At 39.2% G+C, this 21,442-nt stretch overlaps 1 protein-coding gene across 9 annotated transcripts in view; it reads right to left on the reverse strand.

Moving 5' to 3' along the window:
* Nucleotides 1-12,357, reverse strand: part of SCYL3 (SCY1 like pseudokinase 3) — a 44,653-nt gene extending 32,296 nt beyond the window's left edge. For 3 of the 9 annotated variants that reach the window (XR_008916100.1, XM_056815510.1, XM_007480748.3), the window contains exon 1: nucleotides 11,891-12,342. The gene's annotated coding sequence lies outside the window, so the exon portion shown is untranslated. Of the gene's footprint in view, nucleotides 1-3,150; nucleotides 3,174-11,890 lie in introns of those variants that run through there. The other 6 variants (XR_008916101.1, XM_007480749.3, XR_008916102.1 and 3 more) reach the window with 4 other exon arrangements.
* Nucleotides 12,358-21,442: the final 9,085 nt, after the last annotated feature.

A 21,442-nucleotide genomic window follows, 5' to 3' on the forward strand; every position in this document is an offset into this window, starting at 1 on the left:
CTTTGTAGGAGAATACAGTAAAAGAAATGTGAGAGGAGTTTGTACTAAAAGTACCTTTTGTTTGGCATTTTGGTAGATTTTAAAACATACATTTCCACGTGGCCTTCCAGATTGACCATTTTGTTCATCAACAAAGCATTTATTAAGTTTCTATTATGTGCCAAGTATTATGCTAGATGTTGGATATATAAATTATAAAAGCTCCTGAAGGTGCTTACATTCTTCTGAGGGAATCATAACACATTTGTAGGCAATTAAATACAGATACTTATAAAATAAATACAGTGAAGGAGTGGTGGTAGAAAAGGACACTAAAAAGTAGGAGAAAGGATTCCGGAAAGGAGTCCGCCATTTTCCAGAAATGGGGAACAGCTTATGCAAAGGCATAGGAGCAGGAAATGGACTTTCAACCATGGGAGACAGCAAATAGATTAGTTTGGCTGGAACCCAGAAGATTTTAGGAGTAACAGGAAATATATTTTGGAAGACTGGCTGGAGCCAAATTATAAAAAGGGCTTTAAATGCCCATTAGTTTAGCAACATAGAACTAAAGCTTCCAGAATCAGAGAGGGACATGGTCAGACCCATGAATCATCAATGCAGCAATGTCAATTTGGCAGCTATGTAGAAGACAAATTGTAAAGGAGAAGTTGGATGCTGGAATACGAATAGGTAATCTATTGTGATGATCCAGGCAAGAAGCAATAAGAATGGTTGGGGAATGGGTAGAGAAGGAAACAGATGTGAGATATTGAGGAGGTGGAACTGATAAGACTTGACACAATTTGTGAGAGAATGAATGAAAAGAAAAGTTGTGAATGATTTTATTTTATAAACCAAAGTGACAGGAAAAATGGTAGTACCACTGATGGAAACAGTGATGTAAGGAAGAGATGGATTGGATCAGGAAGAAAAATAATAAGTTCTGTTTTATTCATATTTAATTTAAGATGTCTAGAGGTTGATGCAGGACTTGAACTCAGTAGAGACATGAGGTCAGTTTTTAGCTATATGCCTTGCACAAAGGTAATAAGTAAATCCAAAGGAGTATAGAGATTGATGTGGGAGACCAGGAAGGATTGGTCCAATAGTTAAAAAACAGAACAATGACAGAACACTGTTAGGAGAACCCAGAGAGGAGAGAGTATCAAGAAGAAACAGGTGGTCAACACAAACACAGCAACAGAGCTCAAAAAGAATTAGGACTTGAGAAAATTCTAATGAGAAAAGGCCACTAGACAGAGCAACAAGGAGATGGTAAAGGTAACAATACCAAATAATACATGACAAGTGCATTATAAAGGTGTAACAAAGTATTAACATAAGGTCTGGCAGCTTGAAAGAACATTTTCAACTCAGGGAAGGGTACAGATTTCCTAAAGGAGGAACACACATATTGGAGTGTGCTTCTTTTTTTTTTAAAGGATAGATTAGAATTCAACAGACAAAAAGGGGGGTAAAGAGGGCATTACAAACATAAGAAAAAGTATGAGACAAAGAAAGGAAGATACATGATGTGTTTGATGGGTCAGATATACACAGTCAGCTGGAGTACAGAATAAGTACAGTGGAGGAGAGCTATAATAAAACAGATAAACCTGAAAATATAGTGATACCAAATTGTGGAAGGCCTCTGAAATTCCAAATAAGAGTGAAATTTTCTTGGTAGACAATAGGGAGTCTTATTTAAGACTTCTGAGAAGTAATATAATCATATCTATGCAAGAGTAAGAACTGTCCAGTAGTAATATGACAGCAATATTGAAGGTCAATTAAAAAAAGAAGGAATGGATATGACAAACCCATCAGGAAGCTATTGCTATAGTCCAGGCAGAGAATGAGTGTCTTTATTTGAGTGCTGTCAGAGGGATATGGGAAGAATTTCATGCAAATAATATTATAGAAGCAGAATTAACAGAAGTACAAAATCAAATGTATATAAGGGAAGAAAGATTACTCTAAATCAGCTAAAGACTAACTTTATACTCAGTACAGTAATAAACTTACAGATATATAGAGTTTGACATTCTGACACATTTATAATATCTTTTTTTAACACCAGCATGTACAAGAGTTAAAAGACAGTATAATTTTTACAAATCAATACTTTGACTTTTTTCAAAGAGCAAATTACTTCTTTTACACCCACTATTTTGTGAGGCAGGTAAATGACACAATGGCTAGAGCACTGGACCTGGAGTCAGGAAGCCTAAATTTCAAATCTAGTCTCAAACACTAACTGGCTCTGTGACCTTGGGTGAAATACTTAACCTCTATCTCCTTCAGTTTTATCATCTATAAAATAGGGTTAATACCTCTCAGGGTTGTAGATTAAATGAAATAATATTTGTAAAGTACTCTGTAAATCAGAAAGTAGGAAACATTATTCTTTATTCCCAAATAAATTATATGCAACAATTTTCCCAAAAGAACCTAACACTTAATTTCCTGCTTATTTCATTAAATGGTTCTCTAAACAAAAAGCCAAATGACCTAGATTCTCAGCAACCTTCAATAAATACTAATAATCACTGAGCAAAAAACTGGAGGGTAGAAGAATGCCAATAAAGTGGTAAAATAAGGCTTGAGCTCAAATGTACTTAAAATATTTCAAATAAAATTTTTCTGGTTAAAGTTACACCCCTAACTTTCTTTTCTTAAGAACAAAATAAAACAAAACTCTTTACCTTCATTTTTAGAATCAATGTTAAGTGTCCATTCCAAGGCAAACAAGCAAAAGTAAAAGACTGGGCAACTAGGGTTAAGTGACATCTGAAGGGCCATATAGCTAGGAAGTATCTGAGGTCAAATTTGAACCCAAGACCAACTGCCTCCAGGTCTGGCTCTCTAGCCAACTAAATCACCTAGCTGACCACCTTCCAAAAACTTTAATTGTTCCCCTGCCACTGTCCCTAAAGTTTGTGCAAGGAACTTTTTTCCCATAATGTCCAAAGTCCCCAAAAGATTCTTGTCCAACTTCCATTTTTACTAAATGATTCCCATATATGCTAAGCATGAAATGGCATTTTGAAAAGTTCTTACGAATGAGAAAGATTTCTTTAGATTACTTAAGAATTTGCTTCCAAATATATTTGTTTAAAATGCTACATATAGGTAGACCAATCGGCAAAGCATTTTATAAACACTTACTATGTTCCAGACAAAAGCAAAGTACTAAATGTGTTAATCACATGTTAAAAATATTAAATTTCTTCTGGCTGTCATGCTAGTAGTGGAACAAAATGCCTGTGCAATTTACTTGAAAGTTTATTTCTTTAATTACTGGATGGCATAAGAAACTACTATAAAAGAATCCTAATATTTCAGCCATGTGCAGCATCCACCTTGGGTCCTGTAAGGATATTAGAAAATAAATATTGTTTTATTAGTTTAGGGATAAGAATTAAAATGGCTGCTTGAGAAAAGAACTGGGGTTTGAAGCATAGCTGACAGTTATAACCAGTTTTCTATGTCAATTACTCTCTCTGGCAGTTGGCAGAGACACACTCTGAGACTCTCTCTCAAGCCTGGAGGAGGTAACATCTTTGCCTCTCTGTCTGAGGGAAAGATCTGAAGGAGCTCAGTGTTTTCCTTTCCCAACTTGGGAAGCACTATTGACTATTGTGGTTTTTATAGATTGGTTTATATCTGAGAAGACCAAAGAAAGTCTGTTAAGACTAATTTGGGTTAGTCAGATCAGGAAGGATTAGTGTAGCCTGTAAAACACAGGAGAAGCAGTTCCTTGTGGAACCTGGGAGTTTATTTGGGCGGATTTAGAATTCCTTAGAATTAGAAACTCTTTATTTATCCTTATATATTTCAATAAATATTTTATGTTTATAATAAGAGTTTCTTTAGCATCCTTGCGCCTGGCCCTGAAGAGAAATTCACATTTGAGCTTCTCTTCATCACTGAGGATACTTTTAATAACCTCTCTCAAAAGTAACCAAACAGTTTGAACCTGATTGGCGAGTTAAAGTTTTGAACCTATATTGAAATAGTTTTTCCATCTAAATATTTTATTTTTTAGCTTGCAAATTTATTTTTACAGTTTGGCAAGCTAAACAGGACAAAGAACCTAGCTGTCTGATTTTAAGGGTCTAACTGTCAACTTGGGACTCTCAGCAAGGGGTCTGTGGAAGGAGCTAGAGGTGAACTGTGGTAACAGTAAGTTGAATTCTCCTTGGCTACAGTCAACTTGATACAAAGAATCTCTGCTCTCAGAAAACCTGGTGAAATAGCTACATAGAATCACCATGGGATTTTCTCTATTATATATGACTTCTATCATTTTCACTATTGTAAGCAGAATTTATACAAAATGTATAGCTTTAGAATTACATAGAACAGTGAGCATACAGGATTTTTCATCTCTCCATATGCTGGGGGGGGGGGGGGATTGCAAGGATGATACTAGAAAATAAGTATTGTTTTATTAGTTTAGGGATAAGAAGTAAAGTGGCTGCTCAAAAGAACTGGAGTTTGAAGCAGAGCTGAGAGAGTGTTAATTTCAACTGCTGACAGTTGTAACCTGTTTTCTATGTCAATTACTCTCTCTGGCAGTTGGCTACACTCTCTGAGACTCTCTCTCAGGGCTGGAGGAGGTAACATCTTTGCCTCTCTTTGTCTAAGGGAAAGATCTGAAGGAACTCAGTGTTTTTCTTTCCCAACCTGGGAAACACTATTGACTATCTATGTGGTTTTTATAGATTGTTTAACTCTGAGAAGACCAAAGAAGGATCTAACTGGATTCTTGTTGTTGTTGAGATTCAACTAGCTAGCCTTTGCCATTTTATAATTTGAAGGCATAGTTAAGACTTATAAGGCTATTAGCAGTAGTTTTTTATTTATTTTATTTAGATAGTATAAATTTGGGTTAGTCAGATTAGAGTGGATTAGTGTAGCCTGTAAAACACAGGAGAAGCAGTTCCTTGTGGAACCTGGGAGTTTATTTGGGTGGATTTATAATCCCTTAGAATTAGAAATCCTTTATTTATCCTTATATATTTCAATAAATATTTTATGTTTATAATAAGAGTCTCTTTAGCATCATTGCACCTGGCCCTGAAGGGAAGTTCACATTTGAGCTTCACTTCATCACTGAGGGTACTTTTGATTATCTCTATCAAAAGTATCCAAACAATTTGAACCTGATTGGCGAGTTAAACAGTTTTGAAAAGTTTTGAACCTATATTGAAACAGTTTTTCCATCTAAATATTTTATTTTTTAGCTCCCAAACTTATTTTTACAGTCCTTTGATCTTTAGGACACTACTTCTATATGATACCCACAAAAATATACTTCCCTCTTGCCATGTCACGATATATAATTAACTACACTTCTGCTTGGTTATGTTTACCTGGAAAACAAGTCAGAATGAAGGAAGAAACCACAAAATGTTATACAGAAAACTATCTAAAGACTGGCCTATTCCCATAAATGACAGTCTGTCCATCTCCTACCCCATCCGTTGGCAAAAGCTATCTGTCCCCCATTCCTGGAAAACTTTTATACTTCTTAGCCACACAATGGTGCCTTCCCAAAATAAACCTGGGTCAAGGAGAAAGAAGGCTAAGGGGCTAATTCTTAGGAAAGCCACTCAACAGAAGTCAACATTTCAGAACAGACTTCATAAGAGTACAAGTTCTGAGGGGGTACTGTGTCCACAGGACCAGTGATTACCCAAGGACAGTCACCAGGTACTAACCATGACACTACTTTCTGAATTTTTATTTTAAAATGAACACTTTAAAACAACCTTTTCTGACACTTCTTAACTGTGTGACCCTGTGCAAATCACTTAACTCCCATTGCCTAGCCCTTGGAACAGATACTTAGTATTGATTCTAAGACAGAAGGAAGGGCTTGAAATAAAACAAAATAAGACCTTTGAGATAGCTCCGAAGGAACTTTGGATTTGGAGTCTGATGACCTAGGGTCAAACATTTTTAAGTACCTACTTTATGTCAAGTACTGAGCACACAAAATACAAAAATCAAACAATCCTTGCCCTTGAGATGCTGCTATTCTATTGGAGAGAACAACATGTAAGCACAGAGATACAAAATATATATATATAAAGTAGTATGGAGGAGGAAAGCCCTAAAAAACTGAAGAAGAGAAACCAAAAGAGGCCTCAAGCAGGCAATACTTGTCTCAACTCTGTGGGTGACTTCTTCAGATCCCAAGGCTTGAAGTATCTGCCAATGACACCTGGATTTATGTATCAAGCTCCAGTCTTTTCCCTGAACTGCAGTACTGCATCACCAATTGCCTATTGGACATTTCAAGCTGGGGACAAGTTCAAACTCTTAACATCTCTCATTCCACCCCTTTTCCAAACTTCCTATTTCTGTCAAAGGTAGTTATTTCCCAGTCTCGTTTCAACATTATCCTTGACAATCTTTCTCTAATTCTCATATCCAATCATTTGTTTAACCTTGCTCCCTCTACTTCCACAACATCTCTCACATGTGACACTGTCTTCCCCTTGATTCACTCTTATTAATACAACAGCTTCAATTCTCTTTCCATTTTGATCCATCTTTCATATGGTTGCCCAAGTGTTTTCTTTAAAGTACATATCTGACAATGTTACTGCCTTACTCAATAAACTATTTACTATAGAATTAAAAAAAAAAACTGTTGACCTTTTAGTTCTTCAAAACCTTGCCTAACCTGTCTTTCCTTCTCCCACACATGGTGATCCAACCAAACTGGCCTCCTCACATACAACTCTCATTTCCAATGCCTTTTCACTCATGGTCCCTTATATTTGGAAGGCATTCCCTCTCCTCACTTCAGTCAAGCAGAATCTCTTTCTTCAAGCAGTTGTTAGTGATAGAGCCTGGAAACAAAACTTTCTTTTCCCCTTCCCCAATCCCTGCCTGGACCAAAGCCTTTCCTTCCCCTGTACCTGCTGGAACTCTAGAAAAAAGTAGCTGTTCTACTCCATGTTGTGACCTGACAAAAAGCCTGGGAACCAAAAGTCCCCACCCCCAAAGCCAGCCCCTTTAGGGACATCCAATCATCTAGACACTAGTAACCAACTTTGCCTAATAGAGATAACTCAGATTACCTAATGCCAGACCACCACTCTATAAAAGATTGCCCCCTTGTCCACCCAGGTGTAGGTAGACCTCTAGCCATCCACTGGTTGCAGGCTCCCCCCTTCTCTCCCACCCCTGTCAGTCAGTACCCTCTATCTCAAATCTTTTAATTATTTAATATTTTCTTTATTCTATTCTTGTATTATATACTTAGATATGTCCCTATTAGAAATTCTCATTAAAAATTAAGCCCTATATCACAAATTGTTCCTAGTTCCTAAGCTAGCAGATTGATTGAAGGATGGTGAACAAGGTGTATACTCCCCTTCATTAGGGATATGTATGGGTCTTATGTTTTTCATAGGTAAAAAAGAGTTGAACTAGGTCCATTTCACTTCTAAATCTGATGCTATGAACTCTGATAAGAGACAAGGTAGTATACACAAAGAACTCTGAATTTACAGTAAGAGAGTCTGAATTCAAAACCCAACTCTTATGTGGTTAAGTGAAATAACCTATGAGCCTGTCTCTTGATCCTCAATTCTCAAATGGATGTGTCATCTCAGCAGATGGTAAGCTTCCTCTTCCAATACTACCCATCTGGTGTAATTAGATGTCCTTAGATAAGGTACCCAAAGATAAGTACCTACCCAACCAGCTAGAGGCCTTTTTTAAAGTAAAGGTAATAATATTTCCATTGTCTGACAGGTTGCTATAAGAATAAAAATGGGTGCATGTACATAAAGCATTTTGTAAAAAAAGGCACTGCAAAAATGTACTCAGGTACTCAAATAAATTATAATAATTGATATTACTCTTTATGATTTTTAAAAGCTGGTCTGACAAAATTTTAGCTAGGCACAGGAAAACAAAATGACAGTTTTGAAAAGCAGTCTGTTTTTGGCATAAGATCCTAAGGAGTTTCTCTCAAAATGTACATACAAAACAATACATGCTATATATGTAAAAGAAGTCCACATTTTCAAGAGATATTTATTTTGCCTTTAGGGAATTCACTCACATGCATATATCCCCTTTACTGCTGGTGCCTTTACTCTGGGTTTATTTTCTTTATTTTCCTGTAGATATGTTTATTTGGGCATAGCTGTTAGCATGCCGTTTCTCTCTTTAGACTGTGAGCTCCTTGAGAGCAAGAACTGTTTTTTAACTTTCTTTGTATGCCCAATACTTACCACAGTGCTTGACACATACTAAGTGCTAAATAAATATTTGCTGGGGAACCTTAAAGGACCTCAAGCTCCTCTCTATACATAAGGCTCATCATTTTTTTTTAAACCCTTACCTTCTGTCTTGGAATCAATACTATGTATTGGTTCTAAGGCAGAAGAGTGGTAAGGGCTAGGCAATGGGGGTCAAGTGACTTGCCCAGGGTCACACAGCTGGGAAGTGTCTGAGGCCAGATTTGAACCTAGGACCTCCCATCTCTAGGCCTGGCTCTCAATCCACTGAGCCACCCAGCTGCTCACAAGGCTCATCTTTTTAATATCAATATTCTCTGCCTACCCTTTGACCCAGCCATACCACTGCTGGGTTTATACCATTATTGTATAAAAATATTTATAGTCATGCTCTTTGTGGTGGCAAAAAATTGGAAAATGGGGGGGGGGGGGGAGGTGTCCCTTGATTGGGGAATGGCTGAATAAATTGTGCTGAAAGGAATGATGAACTGGAAGATTTCTATGAGTTGGAAAGAACTCCAGGAACTGATGCAGAGCAAAAGAAGCAGAACCAGGAGAACAATGTACACAGAGACTGATACATTACAGCACAACTGAATGTAATGGACTAATCTACTAGCAACAATGCAATGACCCAAGACAATCAAGAGGAACTTATGAGAAAGAATCTCCACATCCAGAGAAATAACTGTGGGAACAGAAATGCAGAAGAAAAACATATAATCGATCATGTAGTTCAATGGGGATATGATTAGGGTTTTGATGTTAAATGATCACTCTACTACAAATATGTATAACATGGAAATAGATTTTGAACAATGATATATGTATAACCCAGTGGAACTGCTTATCAGTTCTGGGAGGGGGAAAGGAAAGGGTGAGGAAGATCATGAATCATGTAACCATGGAAAAATATTTTAAAGAAAAAATATCAATATTCTAGTATTTTTGAATTGTTAAGAGACATGGAATGAAAATGACTGTTGCAAAAATGGTGGAGATATATAAAACAGACATGAAAATGACTGTTGCAAAAATGGTGGAGATATATAAAACAGACTGCAAAATATTACAAATGAGTTAGCAAGAAGTTTGGTAAAAGATACCATATCAAAGAAATGTTGCTTGAAATGGATGGGCTCCTCACATGGTAAAAGTGTTAAATGATAGATAACCTCCTTGCTCCTGCAGGAGACCACCGGAGTATGTGGCACTGATCCCAGTCATACAACTTTAAGGTAGGGATAAAGACCTAAAGAATAGATACATTTTAATTTGCATCAATTAAGGAAACACCCAAATGATGAATTCACATATCCCCTGAACATTTATTTGGCTTCAATGTGAATTTGCTAGTTAATATGATCAAATATAATAAATTAATCAAAAGCATTTGCAAAGAGTTTACTATATATGCCTGACAGCAAAGACCACGTCCAGTTTGCCAAGTCAACTAGCATTAATGTCAGTAGTCTGATGAAAACATCCTATTTCAGAGAATGATGCTACACAACCAAGGAAAGCTTTTACTGTATTGAATCTTGACTACTGTTATCATTGTCAAAGAAAACTATCCATTACCATAGTTTGCTGAAAAGTATACCCACAAATTCCTAAAGAAAATAATTCTAATGCTTTGCATATTACAAACACTGTCCTATTAAGATGTCCAGATAATGAAAATCAGTACTTTTTAAAACGTGCACCATTTTGGTTAAGAATATTAGAGGGTAGGGGGCAGCTGGGTGGCTAAATGGATTGAGAGCCAGATCTAGAGACCAGAGGCCCTAGTTTCAAATCTGACCTCAGACACTTCCTAGCTGTGTGGCCCTGGGCAAGTCACTTGACCCCCATTGCCTTATTTAAAAAAAAAAAGAATATTAGAGGGTAAAGGGCAAGATTATTGACTGAAGATATAACATGTCCCTTGGACTTAAGCTCCACATCAAGAATTCTCTCATAGCTCCAGAGGGGGGAAAAAAAAACAATGTTTATTAGCTTTGAAGTAAAACAGCCAGACTAGCTTCCTCAAAAGATTTTTTTTCCATTTTCATTCTTGACCTCACTAATAAATTGTTATTAAATTGATAATTAAGGCAATACTATTGAGAGGAAAAAATGAGTCAAAATTTAGTTTCAGAACAAAAACAGACAATTCTCAAATTCTATGGTAATGGAACTTCAGTCAGGAAAACCTGAGTTCAAATTCTGCCTAGGCAAGTCACTTAACCTTTATCTGCCTCATTTCCATAATCTATAAAATAGGAGCAACAATAGCAGGTACTTGTCAGGATTGTTGTAAGGACAAAATGAGATATTTGTAAAACACTAAGCAAACTTAAAAGTGCCTCATAAATGCTAGCCATTAAGTTATGAAATGCTTTGTAAAATTAAAAATACTATTCTGAAACTTGGTTTTAAATTGTTTATATAACTCCTTTAAGGAAAATCCTAAAATTTATATAATTAATGAGATTCTGAAATACTTCAAGATCAGATAAAATATCAGACAAGTTCTAAATGAAAATCATTTTAATGTTATGTCACTATCCTCTTAGGGTAGGGAAGTGGCACAGTGGACAGAGTGCAGGGCCGTGGAATCAGGAAGATTCTTGAGTTCACTATGTGACCTGGTCAAATCACTTAACCCTGTTTGCCTCAGTTACCTTATATGTCAAATGAAGCGGAGAAGGAAATAACAAACGATCCAGTATCATTGCCAAGAAAACCTCAAATGGAGTTCAATCAGACACGATTTAACAACACAATCCTATTTAATCAGGTTATTTGCTTAATCTATTATTCTATGCTATTGCTTTCCCGAGTAGCTGTAATATTTCTGAATCAACTTTAATATGGCAAGGCCTCTAGATTAACTAGTTACTGTGGTTGAGTCGCATCTGCCTCCTCTCAAGCTGAAGCCTTATAAGAACTCAAGAATCTGAGGCTTCCGGACTCCAGGTCTGGGTCTCATTTCCAGCACCACCTAATAGCTCTTAACTCTTCCCACTATAATGCATCCTAAACAATGCGACCCAAGTTTCGGAACAGTGCAGCTAGTATCACTCACTCTGCTGATAGGGGCATGTTTGACCCTCATTCCCTCTGTTTTCCGAATGGAACATGTTTTTCGCCCTTTGGCTAAAGTCAACTCCAAACTGACTAGACCGGGGCCGATTAAAAAGAAATGCCAGGCGTGCTGGCATGGTTCAGTTCTAGGATTTTAATCGTGGAAGTGCCTTGTAGTCCTTAAAAACAGAGAAGACAGGAAAAGACTTTCGACTCCTACAAGCCCGAGAAGCAGGAAGCACAAACTGGGCTTTAGGCTGCAGCAAAGAAGTCTGCACCGGCCCCAAAGGCTCCCGGTGAAGAGGCGACCCGGCGGGGTCCTGCCCTCCAGTCCAGCCTCCCCTTCCCCTTCCGGGACTCAGGCGAAAAAGTCAACCTGCGGACCCGTTCCCGGGCTCCTCACGTGCGCCCCAAGCCTTCCTAGCGCGTGCCCCTTTCGTCCCCAGGGCTGCGAGATCCAAGTCCCGTCCGTCGGCTCGGTCCTGGGCGGTGTCCCCACGCACCCGCCAGGGTCACGGCTCCCCAACCCCAACCTAGACGACGACAGGCGGCGAAAGGCAAGGTACCCTCACCTGCTGGGACTGCAGCGCCAAGAGGCAGAGGATCCTGGTTCGGGTCGGCCCCTGCTTAGCCACCAACACCACCTATGACCCCTGACCTTCCCCCCGCCCCTCCAGGCTGCTGCCCCAGTGTCCGCTGACCAGAGTTCGGTCCAGCCGACACCATAGAGACGCCCCCGGAAACGGGACAGAACGCCTGCTTTGGTCCCTCCGACTCCACCAGCGAGGCGGAAGAACCCGGAATCGCACTAGAGCGGCCTTCCTCCGGCAGCCTTCAGACATTGGCGCCGAGCTCTAGGACGAGCGCCATTCTACTCTGTCCCTCACCGTGGGCAGCGGAAACGATTATTCTTAGTCAGGCCTCGGCCCCGAAAGGCATCTCCGAAGACTTCTCTACAACAGAACTAAAAATCCCGGCTACTGTGCTTGGGTTCTATTAGCCACTTCCGCCCGAATCCAATATGGCCGCCGGACCACTTCGCCTCAGGTCGTGCAGGAAGAGGGCGGGGCCTTGGTGTACCTTCAACCCTCCGATTGGTTCCTTAACCGGAACCAAATCTCTGTGGGCAGAGACTGACGCTTTGCCCGCCATGATGGATTTGGGCTAGCACTTGAGGCCAATTTCAGGCTGTGCAAGTTCAGCTAGGCCTGGTTGGGCGGGGCATTCAGCAGGTGAGACTGGTTTTATGGGCTAGGCCGCGTCTTCCTGTTTCCTTCTGGTCACCCCTATGATATTGGTACACAAGTAGGCCTCCGCGGGTTTCCTGAGGTGAACGGGACAGGATCTCCATATGGGTCCTTGTCCATGCCGGCTTCATAAATGTGGCATTAAATTTTATAAATGAGGAAACGGAGTCCTAGAGAAGGTAAACCACTTACCTAAGGTCACACAGATAACCCAGGTAACAACTCCAAATTCAGTACACTTTCCCCAATATAAAAAATAATTGTTTCCTTGAACAGGGGTTCACTGACAACCAGAGGGAAGAACCAGTTTCACCCATAATACTTTCCCAGTACAGTGATTCAACCCAGCCTTCAGAATGAGATGATACCTTATGCTGAAGAATGGGGACCCCTTGCCTCAGGCACTTGGGGAAACACTTAGTAGCAAAATATCTAGCTACTTCCAAGAGATGAGGAAGCATAAAGTAAGTAGATTCTTTAACAGTAACTGTGAAAATAATGTTGCCTTTATATATCAAAAACATTTAAACTTGAAATTCAGGAATAATAATAATGTACTGGACTGAAATCACTGAACAACAACAAAATTCTTATTACCCAGCTTCATGACTGCCTGATTGGGCAGAGGATAATTATTCTCTTGAGAAACCCCAAGAAACCTTGGCCATTTGGCCTAATATGTACTATCACTCTCAATGCTGCACACCACAAATATTTTCTCCCATTTTCTGTTTTATGGCTCTCATTTGTCTCAGATTTTGGCTCCTATGCCATTTTCCTTTCTCCATGCTTATGAAGGTTCAATATCTAAGGGCATATTTGTCAACCTAGCCCTGGCAAAAAAAGATAATTCACTTCACTCTTATATCAGGTGCTTTGATGTTTTGAATGATTTTTCTAGGTAGGACTTCAAAAGGGATGGGGCTAGAGTTCTTCATGACTAGTGCATGTTCCTGAACCCTGGATATATAAGGCATTTGTTCATAATTCTACAAACATGCCATAAGAATGTCTTCTGTCACATTGGAATGCACTCCTCCCTCCACTATGCCTATCTAAACTACTCTCTTCTAATGCAGTGTAGTATGCGGGGAAAGAATTAGCTCTGTAGGAGATTGTTGTAGAATGAAAAGGAGAAAAGGATTCAAGCTGAAAGCAAAAAAAAAAAACTGGATTCATTCGAGATAAGACTGAAGACAAAGAACTGGTTCAAATGATTAGAGAGGATTAAGGAGTAAGATTTTAAGAGAAATTAAATAGAAAAGCATTTATTAGTGCTTACTCTGTGCCAAGCACACCTAAATGCTGAAGATAAATGTAGCATATCAGGCATGTTAGCATCTGGGAAGTATGGTTGATGTATTGATATTGTATCATATATATTCATTTACCAGATACTTGGTCAGATCAGTTAATGATCATTGTATAGAAGTTACAGTCCAAAGGACAAGAGAATTCCTGATTGGCCATAGGAGCCTAGCTCACACCTTGCCAGACCACATTCCTTTGCAAGGAGTATGTCAGGTTAATCTCCACCTCTTTGATCTTGTCATTGTCAATTCAACCAATATTAAAACCTATGCCATGTTACGTATTCATTGATCACCTCCCAATCCACAATCCTAAAACCTCCAATAAATACTGGGGAACAAGCTCGAATCTCTCTCTTACTTTCCTGGATCTTCTGACTTCTCTGTCCTATCTTTTCCTGCTGATCTCTCTTTCCTCACGATGCTGTTGCCCCCATGCTTCCTCTTAATGCTTGGACTCTCTTGTCCATAGGAGGAATTAAGGAGTTGTTACTCCCCACATGTTTTCTTATTCCTCATGTTTCCCTTTAATTAATTATCCAAGGGAAATATTAAGGAGTTCATGCCTCTCCCTATGTGTTTTAACTTGTTGTCTCTGAGTCTTTATTATTCACCTATTTCCTTAGTCTCCCTTCTCCTCAGGTTTTTACCCACAGGTAAAAAATATATAGGGACTGCAGGCCGGTCCTTATAATAAACTAGAAAAGCAAGGCAGCCCCAGCTCTCAAAGGGAAGACAGACAACATGGGTTCATCTACAGGTCAGATGACAATACCCAATGATCCAGAAGGCATCATGGTCAGTCAGATGATAAGACATGGTAGATGTTAGGGAGCAATGGAAGGACTGATGGTGAGATCCATTGACCCACTATGCCAACTGCAGGTTTGTAGCTGATCATTCCCTGCTCATCCAGCTGGTGTGAATGTCTCTTCTTAAACAGTGATCATTGAGAAATATAATGGAACTGAAGATTGGAGTAGATAACTTGGTCATTTTCAAATAGGTGGGGATTAAGGGTCAAAATAATCATCTGGCATTAGGCAATAGGCACTAGGGTGGGGAAAGGGAAGAATTATCAGAGACTTTCTGAGTCGTCAGTCAAGAAAATGTATATGAAAAAATTGTATAATAAAATGAATTTAAAGAAATGGGGGGGGATATGATGTTGGAGAGCTTTTAATTGTTTATAATCACTTCTCACTGTGCCTTACTCTACCCAATTGAAAAATAATGAATAAACAAAAACGAAAAATAAAACCTTAAATATGCATACAACAAAACAAATTTCCTCATAGGCCATCCCTGAATATAAGTCTCAGTTTTAAGATTCACTTAATTTTTGTGTATTCTTCCAAAGTATATTAGAATAGGGAGTTGAAGTCTCTCTCTCCTCCCCAACACCCACTAAATCCTTGAACAACAAATGTGACACAGCAGGGAAACATGTCAGGGAGACATGAGTCCCTTACTCATTTAGCCCAAGGTCTTCAAGGACATTGTTAGAAACTTCTGCTTAGAGTGTGATTTTAAATATCTTGGGTATTTTGATACTAGAATCTAGCCTTCTAGCAAAGATAAGAGATTTTTTGAAGAGTATTAACTCTGAGAGTTCCCTTGTGGATCAAAATCCCTAATTCAGGGGTTCCTGACCTTGAGATTTTAAATGTAGGATGTTTCTGATCGAGAATTTCTATTGCAGCAGTAGGAAAGAGTAAGAAATAACCATGCTTCTTCAAGAAAGAATACAGTCTATGTGGCTCCTGTCTAGCATGCCACATGAGCTACATGAATATTTCAACTACAATAAGATGTTTTGCATATTTAGCAAGCTTCAAAGCACTTTTTCAGGGAAGTATAAATCAGACTTGTAGTATGAATCTTGAGGAGACTATACAGTACTATGGAAAAGACATTTAGTGGAATGAAAGACATTTTCTCTGACAGAAACCCCACATGTAGTTTGTTTCTGGGGGTCAACTGATGGGTTTTCTGAATACTTTATGCTTTTTAACTTGGAAATAACACAGAACTACTAAAGGACTCGGCAAAAATCCAGGCTTTAATCAGGAAAGGGATAGGTCTAATATTTGACCGCTACACAGAGCCCTGGTACTTAATTTCTCAAGGGGCAGAGGTAAACTTAGGGTGTCCAGATTTCAAGTTGACAGGCTTCTCTATTCCTGAGTGCTTATGAACAATGTCATATGTATTTTTTTGTAGAGCAAAATAAGAGATTTTCCATAGCCATTAATCATATGTTGAATGCCAGGTAATATTTAGAGACTTTGCCACCCACACATGGAATATGCTACACACAAAATTGTAACCTAAATTTTTTGGATGATCTTGGATTAATCTAGGTGGCTTTACTAAAGTTGCATCTTGTTCCAATCCCCTTAACCACCCCTTCCCCCCTTCTCTAGTCAATAAATTTTAGCAGTAAATTAGGTAGCAGAGGGAAAAATCAAAGGAGCATAATTTATAAAATTTTAAGATATTTTTACTAAAAACTTGTGTGCTGAATCAGGAGAACCCATGTAAGCACTGTTGTCAAGGGTTCTAGTCATGATATGTAATTTCCATATCTCCACAGCTCCAGAACAGGCAAACATCATAAAGGTAGTGATAACTGAGATGACATGGACATATAGACTTCTAAGTTTTACTGATAACTTTGAAATGCTCTGGATATGTTAATGAACTAATCCCTTTATCCCAGTACCTAAAAGAGTTTGTCTCTTCCCTTAACCCTACAAAAATGAGGCTCCACAATCCTCCCACCCCAACCCTCTTCCATCTACACAGGGTGTGTTAACTTGGAAATAACACAGAATTACTGAAGTAGTCAGAAAAAACAGTATAAGTCTTTAATCAGGAAAGGGATAGTTCCCATATTTCAGCCTCAACCAACACCAAAGACTTTTACAGGGTCTACACACCCTGGGACTCTGGAGACAGTATCCATGGGCGTGACACCATGCTAAGTGATAGCTCTGGGGAACAAAAGAATTTGGGGAACTTATATACCTTTGGGGGGACCCAGGGTCAGGGAAATAGGATTGACATTACCATGACTACCAGGAAATGGGAATGTTCAAACTGCACTGACAGGCTTGGGAAAGGAAGCATAGCCAGAGGCTAGGGTGCAAAGCTTACCAGGGATACTGTAGGGGAAAATCCTGACCAGGCCTGGGCCTCCTGGGAGAGGGCTCTGATATAATAAGAGAAACTTTGAGGACAAAAGGATATTTAGCATTTGATTAAAGCCTGCTAACTCCACCTAACTAGGACCATTAAATGTCATAAAATCTATTATCCAATCTGAGACTGGGAGAATCTGTGACCTCCCTAGAGGCAGATTCTCACAGTACAAAAGGGCAAACTTGGAGGTCTTCATCTTTCAAGCTAACTAAACTTGGGGTTGCTAGATCCCAAATAAACACAGACTTTGGGGTACCTCAGATTACAAGTTGATGGGTACATCCTGCTAAGTACACCCAAATCACCCATTCATGATGTGAGTGATATTCTCTGCCTCTTCCCTTTCCCATGCATGCTATTTCCTTTCACTATCTTCTTCCTTCTATATTCCTTCCCACTTTTCACTGCTTGTCTCTCTGCCCCGTTTCTCACTACCAGTTGTAGTCTTTTTCAGCAAGTACCCAAAGAACTGAGTATACCAGCCCCCATTTCATAATTTAATTATCAATTCAGTAGCTTTAACAAGCCACACAAGAAGGGAAATTAGAAATTTATAGATGAAACTCCTAGAATCAGGCCAACTCTGAATGAGTCTAGTATCCTTGGGAGTGGCCATAGTTCATGGATTACTATATCTTAAACCTATGCAAAATACTGCAATTTTTAGAATAGCATCACAGAACTATTATCTTATACTGACATGGGCACTGTACCCCCAGAAACCCAGGGGAACTATTATCAAGGAAACTCCCTTGCCTTTGCATCCTTGTGACTCTTAACCTAGAAACACCCAGTGATCCCACCTAGGGTCCTGAGATGACTGTCTACCTTTGAAAGTCCGATAGACTTAAGATGGATAAAGAGATGAATTTTTATGCCTCCAGGCAGGCCCCAGTCAGATGACCACCTCACCCCACTAAATGCCTGAGGGACTAATACTCTAGTTCACGTGCACACCAGGACATAGCATCTAAAGAGTATATAAACCCCAGAACTGAAGTCTGGACAGCCTTTCCATCCATGCTGTCCCCATGGAGGAATAGCCTTCCCATTCATGCTGTCCTCCCAGGAACTGCTCCGCATCTTGCTGTCCCACCTTGCTATCCTTCTGGCCATTCTCAACATTACTTTCTAAATTAATAAATTTCTCTTTTTGTTTTTAAGCTAAGTTTTGGAGTCTTGCATTCTTGTAAAAGGTATCCTTCCCACCCATAACAATACAATTCAATTATACAGATATTTATTAAATGCCCACTATGTGCTATGCTAGATGTTGGAGACAGAAAACAAAAACACGAATGCCAAACTTCAAGAAACTTGCATTCTTTTGAGGAATAAACCAAGACAACTTGAGGATGAAGAGATCTAGCAACTTGTGTAGAGAGGAAGGGAAAGAATCAGGGGAGGTTTCATGGGGGAGAGGACAGGATCTGAACCTTGAAGAAAAACAATGTTTCTAAAAGAGGGTGATTAAAAAAAAAAGTTCATTCCAGGAAATTGAAATGCTTTTTATGAATGTTTATCAGAATGGTGTAACTCGGATTCCACCCAAGCCTAGGGGCAGTTTTGTCAGCTGTTGTCTTGGCTTTTTTTCCTTAAACCCTTACCTTCAGCTTTGTAATTAAACTTAAGTGTAGGTTTCCAGGCTAAAGAGCAGTGAAAGACAGGCAATTAAGATTAAGTGACCTGCTCAGGATCACAAAGCTAGCAAGTGTCTGAGGGCAAATTGGAACCCAGGACCTCCCTTCTCCAGGCCTAGCTCTTTATCTGGAGCCATCTAGCTGCCCCTATCTCAGCCCTTGATGAGATTCCTGATGAGGGCCAAGCCTGCAGGCTTCAGACTTGCTTTAAGGAACTTAAGTCAGTAGGTTTTCAAGATTTTTCTGAACTCTAGGAAAACAAGGGAGGAAGACTTTGAATGCCAGACAATAGTTTTCTATGTGGCAGATCTGTGGAAATTAGCTCTTTTCATTTTCCTACACTCCTGAGCCTGCAATTCTAGTAACTGCTAAAAGATGACTTCTGTGTGAGATTGTTCTCTCTCTTGATTTGGGTTGAGATTTTTAATTTTTTAGCTAAAAAGCTCCTTTACTTGAGTATTTCCTGTCCATTTTGCTTCTCCTATGTTTGTTGTTTGCCTGGGGGAATACATTGATTCATTATTGGCTCTTTCTGATGGTCTTTGGTATAACTAGTATTTGGAAGCAGGGACTAATATGATGGGGAAAGATCAAGGAAGTGTCAACATGGAAATCTAGAAGTCCCCAGTTTATTTAGTTTGAGGGTAGAAACCCCAGGTTTTGACCTTGTCACAGGAGAGGTTTCCCCCTGAGGGGAGGTCCCACTTCACCAGACAATAGACATCCACTTCAGTTTTGGCACAATAGGTAGCAGGTCAGTCTCACAAGCTGAAGGTCCATCCTTGGAAGGAGGGTGTGGTATACTGGGAAAGGCTTTTGGAGACAAAAGAGCTACTTGACTTTGGATGGGGTCTGCCTCCCACCTGAAGTAGATGTCTATTGTCTAGTGAAGTGGGACCTCCCCTCAGGGGGAAACCTCTCCTGTGACAAGGTCAAAACCTGGGGTTTCTACCCTCAAACTAAATAAACTGGGGACTTCTAGATTTCCATGTGTTACAGAAGCCACTTTTCCTTTTGAACCTGTCATACCTTTAGTGCATAGAGATTGGGTGGGGGTTACAAACAAGTAATTCTAGCCCCAAACTCCTCTTGAAGAGAGATCTTCCAGTCCTTCTCTGCTTCTCTCCCTAGCTATGGTATGCTGGCAGTTCAGGCAAAGTCTTCCTCCAACTTCTTGAAAGATGGGCCATCAGCCCATGGTAGACAAGAAGGTTGTGAAACAGACATTGAACTCTGAGAAAGAACAGAGAGTGGCCTGGAGCCTAATTGATGACCACAGAAGATCTGAACTGAATGACAGAGATGGAGTATATATCAAAGGACAAGCTGCTGAATGAAAATGATAGTCCAGGACAAAAGAATATCTTTTCTTTTTCTGCTGTAATGGGTCATTTGGCTTGAGAAACATAATGGCCAGCACTGAAAAATATTAGGTTTCTAGGAATGAGTTTTCAGGAAAAAACAAAGTTTCTATCAGTATCAGAAGCTAGAAAAAGTATGAGGGAAAGAAAGATCTGTGACACAGGGAGTCTGAGGAGGGCAGAGTAAAAAGGTACAAGATTAGGTCTAGAAAGGAAAGGCCTGAGACAAAGAGATAAGTAAAAAGAAATAGCAGGACAAAGACACTACCTGTCTCTTAATACATAATTAGTTGTCTTTTTTTTGGCCTTAGATGACTATTCAAAATCCAGATCTGACACTTACTACCTTTTTAATTATGTCCTAATTCATCTCCATCTTATCTTTTATCAGTTATTCTTCCACATGGCTGATAAAGTGATTTTCCTAAAGTGCAGGTGTGAACATGTTATTCTTTTACTCAATAAACTCCAATGATTTCCCATTGCCTCTAAAATAAAATATAAACTCCTTTACTAAGCTTTTTAAGCCCTTCACAATCTGTACCCAATGTACCTTTCCAAACTTGTCTTACTCCCTTTCCTGCATTCCATGGTGTTCTTCATGTTCCTCACATATGACACTCCATCTCCCATCTCTGTACCTTGCCCATGACAATGAGAAGATTAAAACTGATTCTATATCATCTATTTATTGTTCCCATTTACAAGTAATTGATTCCGTCCTATAAATGCTTAGGGCATGATTCTTTACCTCTGAATTTAGTTCAGAGTTTTTAGCTGGCCTTTAATGGATTAACTTTTAAAAATCAGCTCTCCTGCCTCAAGGAATCTAACTGACAGTGGAGAACATATATGAACTCAAAGAGCCTACTATCCTTCAAAGATGTCTGATTTGATATCTAAGTCTGGGCTACTATTTGTACTTATAATCTTACAATGAGCACTTCTTAAGTCTCATCAGAAGGTGATTGCTAGCCCTCATCAACCTTCCAAACAATCATGTTATTCCCTGTAATCAGTCATGTTGCCCTTAATCCCATGATGTTATCTACCCTGTTATATTCTTGGTTCTATACTCTTCAAAAACCTATAAAAAAGGGAGCTGTCTTTCTCCTTGGGGTCTTTGACATGAATGGAAGGAAACCACTGACCCATTTATTGACAGGTAAGTATACCCCTGCTAATGTTATTTTGTTTAGAGATCAGCTCCAATTTTCTTTTTAGTTCATCAATTGAAATACTAGGAATATACTCTCACTTTGTCTTTCTTAGAATCTCATTTCCTTCTGAACTCTGCTCAAGTACAACCCTATTAGGGGAATACTTCTTTAAATAGTTTGTGGCCTTGTAAGATTGCTAGGC

This window comes from Monodelphis domestica, chromosome 2, assembly GCF_027887165.1.
Source record: "Monodelphis domestica isolate mMonDom1 chromosome 2, mMonDom1.pri, whole genome shotgun sequence".
NCBI classification, from domain to species: Eukaryota; Metazoa; Chordata; class Mammalia; order Didelphimorphia; family Didelphidae; genus Monodelphis; species Monodelphis domestica.